The 8,868-nt window shown below is 45.4% G+C and overlaps 1 pseudogene; it reads left to right on the top strand.

The window, feature by feature from the left end:
- Positions 1–4,788: 4,788 nt before the first annotated feature.
- Positions 4,789–5,040, top strand: LOC114232547 (small nuclear ribonucleoprotein E-like; annotated as a pseudogene).
- Positions 5,041–8,868: the final 3,828 nt, after the last annotated feature.

Genomic DNA, 8,868 nt, shown 5'->3' with positions numbered 1-8,868 from the left:
GGGCGGCGGCGGCGGCGGCCGTGGCCTTAGAGGCCTCTCCCCGGCTCCGCCCCTTGTCCGCTCCGCTCGGCCCCGCCCCCGGCCCCGCCCCTCCTTGGCCCCGCCCCCGTCTTCTCCCAGGCTCCTCCCCCTGCGTGGCTCTTCCCCCGCCTCTTGCTCCTTTGGGCTCGCGGGGCTCCCCTTTCCCGCCGCCTGAGTCTCCTCCAGCTTCTGCCGAGTTCCTTCCCCGGGCTCCTGCCGCCACCCCGCCACCCCCCCGGCTCTTCTTCCCCCTCCGACCGGCCTGCCTTCCCGCCCGAAGCAAACGCGGGCAGAACCCGGGAAGGGCTGAGTCAGGCGGGCCGTCTTCCTCCCTCGTGGCCTTGGGAGCAACAGCCCACTCGTGGGGCCTTCCCTCCATGCCGGCAGGTTATGCGTTCCTTTCACCGGCCCTGAGGGAAGCCAGGCAGACTTCCTAAATCCAGCTCGAAACCCCTCCTTCCCAGAGGCCTGAGCTTCCCACGTAGCGGGGTCGTGGGGGGGAGGGGGAGGGCCCCAGCCGGGCGCTCTGCCCCAGCGGGGCTGTCTTATTTTGTTTGGTATTTCCTCTTAGGAGCCTGTGACGTTTGACAGCAGCAGGCCTGCAATAAGTGCACACCAACGAGGGGCACGTAGCAATAGGAGACACACAAGTATTCGCAGCACGGGGCTCTAACTAGCGGGAAGGAAGGCGCAAAGCTCGGACGCCCCCAACTGAGCAGGATGGATCTGAGAAGACTTCATAAAATAAGTCAATTAATGAAGTGAAAGGGATTTAGGTTGACAAGGGTAAGAGAGCTGAAGAACCTCTATGGAAGGAGGACGCCCCAGTATCTTTGAGCTGTCTATCTTGGAAGGCTAGGTGGCTTCTTGAACAGAATTGTGCTTGAGTCAGGCCCCCCTAAACCACCACCCCCCCCCCCCCCCGTTGAATTAAATGACCTTTAATTACACTCCCAGACTTATAGATCAGGGAATACTTTTTACCTTCTGCTTTGATAAAAGTAAGAGGACTCAAATGCAGGAAGGAGTTCCACATTATTAATTACTAGAGGCCTCCGTGCAAGAGTAGGCCTTCCCGGGACTGGGCTTCCCTCGCCGCCCGCGCTTTGTCTGGAAGGTCGTCCGGAAGGACATCTGGTCTAATTAGCATATTACGCTTTTATTATTATAGATTCCGGCCCACACTGATTGGTTGTTGAATTGCCACAGCACAGGAAGTCCCGTGGTGACAAAACGTCCTGGAGCCTCTAATAAGTACCATGCTTTCTGGGCTGCCCAGACCCCTCAACATAAAGGTCTTAGAGGAGTGATTACTGTGTCAAATCTTTGTGATGTGACTTGGACACAGAAAATAGTAGAAATAAGGAGATCAGAAGTTTCAGTGGAACCATCAGTTTCAGATCCACTGTTGAATTCAGCCCCATGTGGACTTTCCTTAGCAAAAAAAACACACAAATAAATAGATAATGAGAACGTCCTATGAAGGCAGATGTTCTGCAAATTATTTCATTTTTTAATGAACCACATTGCCAGATATATGAAGAAAACAATGCTACTGTAACTGTCTTAAGACAATTGGTTCATTGGTTGAAACTTTGCCTGATGTTTTAAATCAGTGGTTCTAACCCTAGCTACTTTTTAGAATCACTTGGGGCTGGGGGATTTTTCAAACCTACCAGCGTTTGGATCTCAGACCAGTTAAACCAGAATTTCACTGTGTTGGGCTCTGGTGTCAGTATTTTATTCGAAGCTCCCCAGAGGGTTCTAATGTGCAGCTGAGGTAAGTGTTAGGGTCACCGAAGGAGGGACGCATGAGGCCAAAAGGGGTGAAGAATTATGAATTTATTAGGTCATCTGGATACCAGATGGGCTGAGCCCCAACATGGCACTGGCACCCAGGGACAGGGAGTCAGAGGTTTTACAGGACTCTGGGCAGGCTTTTTCTGGGCGGAGAATTCTCTAGGCCGAGTCCTGAGGGGAAAGATAATGGTCTTAGCAAGTGGCATGTGGTCTTAGCAAGTGCTAAGCAAAGCGGAATGTCTGTTGTGAAGTGGTCTAAAGGTCAGTTCCCCGGGGAGGGGAAGTCCATTCAATAATGAGATCAGACCTAACAGTAAGCACCAACCACTATTTTAAATGAAAGTCGTTGCAAAAGTCTCCCTGACAGCAGCTTAGCAGAAAACAGTAGTCAATCATTAACTAATACCATTTCGGGGGGGTTGCCTACCTGTAAATCCAGAGTTAACAAGCAAAGACCTTAGAGAAAAAAAAAAAAACGAAGGAAAGATGCTCCTGGAATCTCTCTGGCCTAGACACACACTGCTCTCTCCCTCTCGCTCTAAAAACATGCTTGACTTTGGCGTAGGTAGAGCCCTGGCCTGGCTGAGCAGAATCAGTGAAAGAGTAAATACTCTGTCCTAGGCCGAAAGCAGGTCCCCAGCTACTGCCTCAGCTGGCTTGCCTGCCAGGTGCTCCTAACCTTGCCACTTCTCCACTCCCTGGCTGGCCTCCCCACCCTCATCCCTCTCTTCCAGCTTCCTAATTCAAGGCCACATTGCTCTTGAATGGTGTCACCCAGGTTATACTGGAAAGTTGGCAATGCTGTTCTGTTTTTGAAACGTGAATGACTATCATACACATTATGCATCGTCTTTTACATGTATGGTGTATGTAGACTAATGTAAGTATACTCACTAGGGTGTTCGGTTCTAGCCACTTCTCTGTGATCTCAGCCAAGTCACTTAATCTCTTTTGGTCTCAACTTCCTTATTTATTAAAAGAGACGATCAATCACTAAGGGTTCTTCCAGCCCTGCAAATCAAAGAATGGGAGGAAATGAGTCCACATAGTTAAACCTACACAAATAATGATGGTAAATGACTCAACTTTGATGATCAGTTTGGCCTTCAATGTCAGGTTTATTATTTGTCTCAGATTTGGGGGTTCTTGATTAGACTCTAGTATCCTCCGGTGCAATTTGACTTTTGACATCATCTCCTCTCACACTTGACCACAGTCTTGTGTGTTGTTTGTCTATTACTTTCCTCGGTCATGTTTGTATATGAGAAATCTCCCAAAGGAGAGATTTTTAAAAATACACATATTCTGCCTGCCAGGAGGCTGCTAATTTCTTAGGTCAGCAGTCAGGGCCATTAAAGGCCCAAGACACTCCCAGCCAAATTTTTACATTTGACCAATCACCACCCAATTTCTCATGGATTTGTCTGCCAGTAAACTTGTGCCACCTCCTCCTATAACTTCCTCAGAGACAACCGGAGATTGTAATTACCACTTTGGAGCACTTAGACATATATAAAAAATGAAATTATTTGAGAAGCACCATAGAACAAAAAGGGGGCAAGTCCCTCAGAGACCATCATGTTGGTTTAAAAGAGAGAGAGCACTTTGTTCACTGGAGAAGACCATATCTACTTCATTTCTATACTTTGGGGGTTAAAAAGTACTGGCTTTTCGTTGTATGGTCTGATAAAATTGTCAAGGACCCAAGTTATTGTTTAAACCAGCTGTAATAAATCTTTCATGCGTGTGAGAGAGAGAGAGAGAGGAAAAATGGAATGTGTTTTCTGCATCTAATCTCCTTCCAGAGGAAAGATAAATTAGCCTTTTACGGTGATAATTTCATATTTGTCTAAAGCCAGCTGTCTCTCCTTCCTTTCTGTTATCACTTACTTTTCAATTAAAAAAAAAAAAAAAAAGATGAGACAGCTAAAAATTAGGTTGTTCTAAATAAGCTAATGTGAAAAATATGCCCAATGTATACTATTAAATAGAAAAAGTCCAAGTTGCAGAATAGTATTTTTAAGTATTCCAATTTTTTTTTCTTTTTAATTGAATACTAGAGGCCTGGTGCATGAATTCGTGCACGGGGGGGGGGGGGGATCCGGCCCACCCCGATGGGGGCCGATTGGTGGTGGAGCCAGCCCAGGGGAGGGGCCTCAGGCAGTTGGCTAGCCAGCCCTGCCCCTGATGGGGGGGGGGCAATCAGGGACAGGACACCCCCCCGCCCCGCCCCCTGCCCTGATCAGGCTGGTTGGCTGGCCACAGTGTGTGTCATAGCGACCAGTCATTCAGGTCGTTCTGGTCATTCCAGCATTCTGGTCGCTTGCCTTTTATATATAGAGATATTGGGGTAACATTGGTTAATAAAATTTTATAAGTTTCAAGGGTACAATTCTATAATACATCATCTGTATATTGTATTGTGTGTTCACCACACCAAGTCCCATTTGCATTTTTAAAAGAGGAGGATGGAAGAGAGAGTATGTTTTTAATGCCCAGAACATTCTGAAACAAAACACAAGGAAGTGTGGTTACCTCTGAGGAATGCAAATGGAGAGGAGATGTGGCAGCTGAAGGCATCAGGAATGCAGGGAGAGGAGAAACTTTTCCTTTTCATTTTATATTCCTATATACTATTTTAATTTTTATAACCATGTACTTTTTTAAAAATATATTTTTATTGATTTCTGAGAGGAAGGGAGAGGGGAGAGAGAGAGAGAAATATCAATGATGAAAGAGAATCACCGATTGGCTATCTCCTGTACGCCTCCCCACTGGAGTTCGAACCCACAACCCGAGCATGTGCCCTTGACCGGAGTCAAACCCAGGACCCTTCAGTGTGCAGGCCGACCTCTATTCACTGAGCAAAACCAGCTAGAGCTATAACCATGTACTTTTAATACTTTAAATCTTTTTTTAAAGGCCTGGATTAGTCCAGTCTTTATCCCGCTTCCACCAGGGTGTACCATGCATGGCCAGAAAGTGCAGAAGGGGAGCATGCAGCCCATCAACCTCACCTGCAGACCCTTGCAGAATGGATTTCTAATTTGGGTGTGGCTTTAAGAGCAAGTGAACTTGCAGATGGAGGGTTTTGATGAGTGCATGAACCTCGTACTAGATGATGCAGAAGAGGTTCATTCTAAAACAAAGTCAAGAAAACAAATGGGTCAGATCATACTAAAAGGAGGTATTGCTCTGCTCCAAAGTGTCTCCAGCTAGAAATGACTAATACAGTGAGAAATTGTTGAGAAGGCAATACAGGTTGTGGTTCTTAGGTGACCTTTGTTAGGAGTATAGTTCTTAAACATGTATTCATATTGCTTTGATTACCCTTATTACCAGATGACAATAAATGCTGTCAGATTGTTTTTATTTAAAAAAAAAATACTATGCCTGGCTGGTGTTGCTCAGTGGTTGAGCAACATTGACCCATGAACCAGGAGGTCATGGTTCAATTCCTGGTCAGGGCACATGCCCAGGGTTGCGGGCTCAGTCCCCAGTGGGGGGCATGCAGGAGGCAGCCGATTAATGATTCTCTCTCATCATTGATGTTTCTATCTGTCTCTCCCTCTCCCTTCCTCTCTAAAATCAATAAAAATATATTTTTAAAAAATACTAGTTTTGTGTGTGTGTGTGTATCTGTGTGTGTATAAAACTCATTCTTCTACCACACCCAAAAACATACGTTTTGGTGACATATTACCTAAAGATCTAGAACCCTTTGCCTTGACAAGCCAGGAGTCCCAGGCCTACCTCTTTTTATTCTTCATACGCTGCTTAATATTTTTGAGATTTCCTAACACCTTAAATGCTGTCCAAGTGAAGTATAGTTAAGTCTGTAAGCCATCTTAAATGTTGTCAAAGCGAGGCCTAGTTAAATCTGTTAGCCATCTTTCTGCACTGTATACTCTTTTAAATGGAGTGTGAGGAACAGTTTTTTCTCTCCAGCACTTTCCTAACCACAACAGTGGCTGTGGCCTGTTCTTCCTCTCTGCCAATTGTAATACTCAGGCTGATGGCCTGCTGGGGTCTGTACCATCTCAAATCAGTAACAATGGCTGAAATGCCTTCTGCTAATCACCTTAGAGATGTTTCAAAGAATGCTTTGTACTGCACCAGAGAACTACAGAGGCGGAATTACTCTTGGAGAAACTGGGTACATCCTTGGAAAAATCGCCCAGATTTTAAACCCATTGTTGCTTCTCCTGATTAAAGAAAAAGAATATCTCAGTTTTCAACAGTTTGTAAAAGCAACCCTTAGTTTCAGGGAAATATAGGGTTTGGGTTTTCCTAACACTGCCCCATCCTTTTTCTCAATTTTACAGCAGTTCTTCCGTGAGGCCGAGGAAGCACAGTGAAGTGTGTGTGTTGGGGGAAGGGCACTGTGATGAGCAAAGTGAGTGGGGGAGCAGCGTGGGGCGGGGAGTGGAGTGGAGAGTGATTTGCCGTCTTCACGATGGTGTTTTTAACAAAGCCCATGGTGGGCGACTAGAGACCAGCTGCAAAGGTGGCAAATATATTTTAAAAATACAATTTGGGCCGAAACCGGTTTGGCTCAGTGGATAGAGCGTCGGCCTGTGGACTGAAAGGTCCCAGGTTCGATTCCGGTCAAGGGCATGTACCTTGGTTGCGGGCACATCCCCTGTGAGGGGTGTGCAGGAGGCAGCTGGTCGATGTTTCTCTTTCATTGATGTTTCTAGCTCTCTATCCTTCTCCCTTCCTCTCTGTAAAAATATCAATAAAATATATTTAAAAAAAAAAATAAATAAAATAAAATAAAAAAATACAATTTGGTCCTCACTCTAATGTTAGGATTAGACTGCTGTTGCTGCCTCTTGAAGATGGTGAGATACTAACATTTATTTTTTTTAAAATATATATTTTATTGATTTTTCACAGATAGAAAGGGAGAGGGATAGAGAGCTAGAAACATCGATGAGAGAGATATATCGACCAGCTGCCTCCTGCACACCCGCAACCAATGTACATGCCCTTGACCGGAATCGAACCTGGGACCTTCCAGTCCGCAGGCCGACGCTCTATCCACTGAGCCAAACCGGTTTCAGCAGAGATACTAACATTTAAATTGCCCACAAATTATGCTTCATTTCTCATTGCTGTCCTATGATTTAATCGTGTGGGGTTCTAGGTTGTAGGGATGATGCTTATAAAGCTACAACCCAAAGGGCAACATTAAAAATTTTAAAATACCCATTCCATACAATTAAAAATAATTTGAGAAAATGCAAGTCCGTTGGGTGTATTTCTCCAATACGATAAAGCCCTCCATAAGTTTGTTTTTGTTTTTTAATCTTATTTCTTCTCTCCTCACCATTGCCCTCGTACAGCACAGATACTCCCATACCTCTCCTGGCCAAACTGCTCTCTAGACGCCTCTCTTTATTTCTGCTCTTTGCCGAGAAATCTGACCTCTTAGGGCTATTTCCCCTGGAGTGGCCTGGCCCTCCTTGGAAGTAGGAGGCTAAGCCACAAAACTCTCGGGCTGTGGGGAAAAGGGGACAAGTCTATCCCATTACTCCAGCAGGCGCCTGACATCTTCCTTGGAATTCAGTAAAACTATTTTCATTTTGAATGGGAGGTAGAAATGTGGCTGGGGGGAAATTTTATTTTGGGCCCTTACATTTAAAGGTCCCAGCCTAGTTTCTGGACTTTTCTTCCCCTGTGATTTCATGATTGGAACTCGTATGTGGCTCGGAGGACAACAGCGAGCTCGGAGGACAACCCTGCAGAGGCAGACAGCTCTGCTTCTGTAGGCATCCCCCAAAGCGCCAACAGTCCTTGTTTTTTGCTCACCCGCCCTATTTGGAGCAAATCACTTACTGTTCTGCCTGTCAAAGGTGGGGCTGAGAAATCCAAGGGGAGGGAGAGACAGGAAGAAAGGATCAATGTCAAGACAGAGGCAGTTTGGATGAACTCTCTTGTTTTCCCATACCCTACACCAGTGATGGCGAACCTATGACACGCGTGTCAGCACTGACACACGTAGCCATTTCTGATGACACGCGGCCGCATGCCGAGGATGAAACATTTGCTGCTCCTGAGGATGAAACATTTGCGACTAGAGTCTTGGAGTTAGTTTTTTCCTCAAAGTGACACACTACCCGAGTTATGCTCAGTTTTTTGGCGAAGTTTGACACACCAGGCTCTAAAGGTTGCCCATCACTGCCCTACACTTACCCTACCCCCTGGTAAGGAGAGGTGTTTGCCAATAGTGTTAACCCCCTGTCAATGCTGGCAGGTGTCAAACCCCGGGTGCCGCCCACTTCCTGTATTAACCTCAGCTTTACGAACTGGGGCAAAACTCACAACTCTTCAAAATTAGTTTCCCTTATGTAAAAGGGGGATAAAATATAAATTTTCTTCACAAGGTTCTTGTCAGGATTAAATGAAGTAACGTCTTTGAAAGGGTGTCCTAAACTATAAAGTGATATAGAAATGTTATTTTATAATTTTAAAAAATCTATGTGTGAAGGTTTCCCCTCTAGATCTAAGATGATTTGACGGATTCCTAACGTCCTATCTAATAAAGATGGAATATGCAAATGGACCATCACTTCTAAACAAAGATGGCAGCACCCACAGCCAATAAGGATGGAATATGCCAATTAATGCAACAAAGATGGCGGTGGCTGCCCCGGAGCGAAGGCGGGAGGCAGCGGCCAGAGCGAAGGCCCGGGTCCTGGGTGCCGGAGTGAAACCAGTGCCGGCAGCCATGGGAAGGAAGGCCTATTCTTACACGAATCTTTGTGCATCGGGCCTCTAGTTGTATATAATTATAGATTCCTAACATTATATAGTATATATATTTTGGATTCCTAACATTATATATATGATTAAAATGCTTTTAGCTGGAACTACATCATTGAGAAGTTGGAGTAATGAGATATCATATAAATAGGAGGATGTTGGTCTCCATTCCCAACCAACACAGAGGATTTGCCCTGCGGCTAATGAAGTTTAAACTTCAGATTATGCCCTTTCATCCAAAGCCCTGTACTTAACTCTGTATTCATTGTTTTGTATTCT

This window comes from Eptesicus fuscus, chromosome 17, assembly GCF_027574615.1.
Source record: "Eptesicus fuscus isolate TK198812 chromosome 17, DD_ASM_mEF_20220401, whole genome shotgun sequence".
NCBI classification, from domain to species: Eukaryota; Metazoa; Chordata; class Mammalia; order Chiroptera; family Vespertilionidae; genus Eptesicus; species Eptesicus fuscus.
The sequence above is the reverse complement of the archived record's forward strand: the minus strand, read 5'-3'. Positions and strand labels throughout refer to the sequence as shown.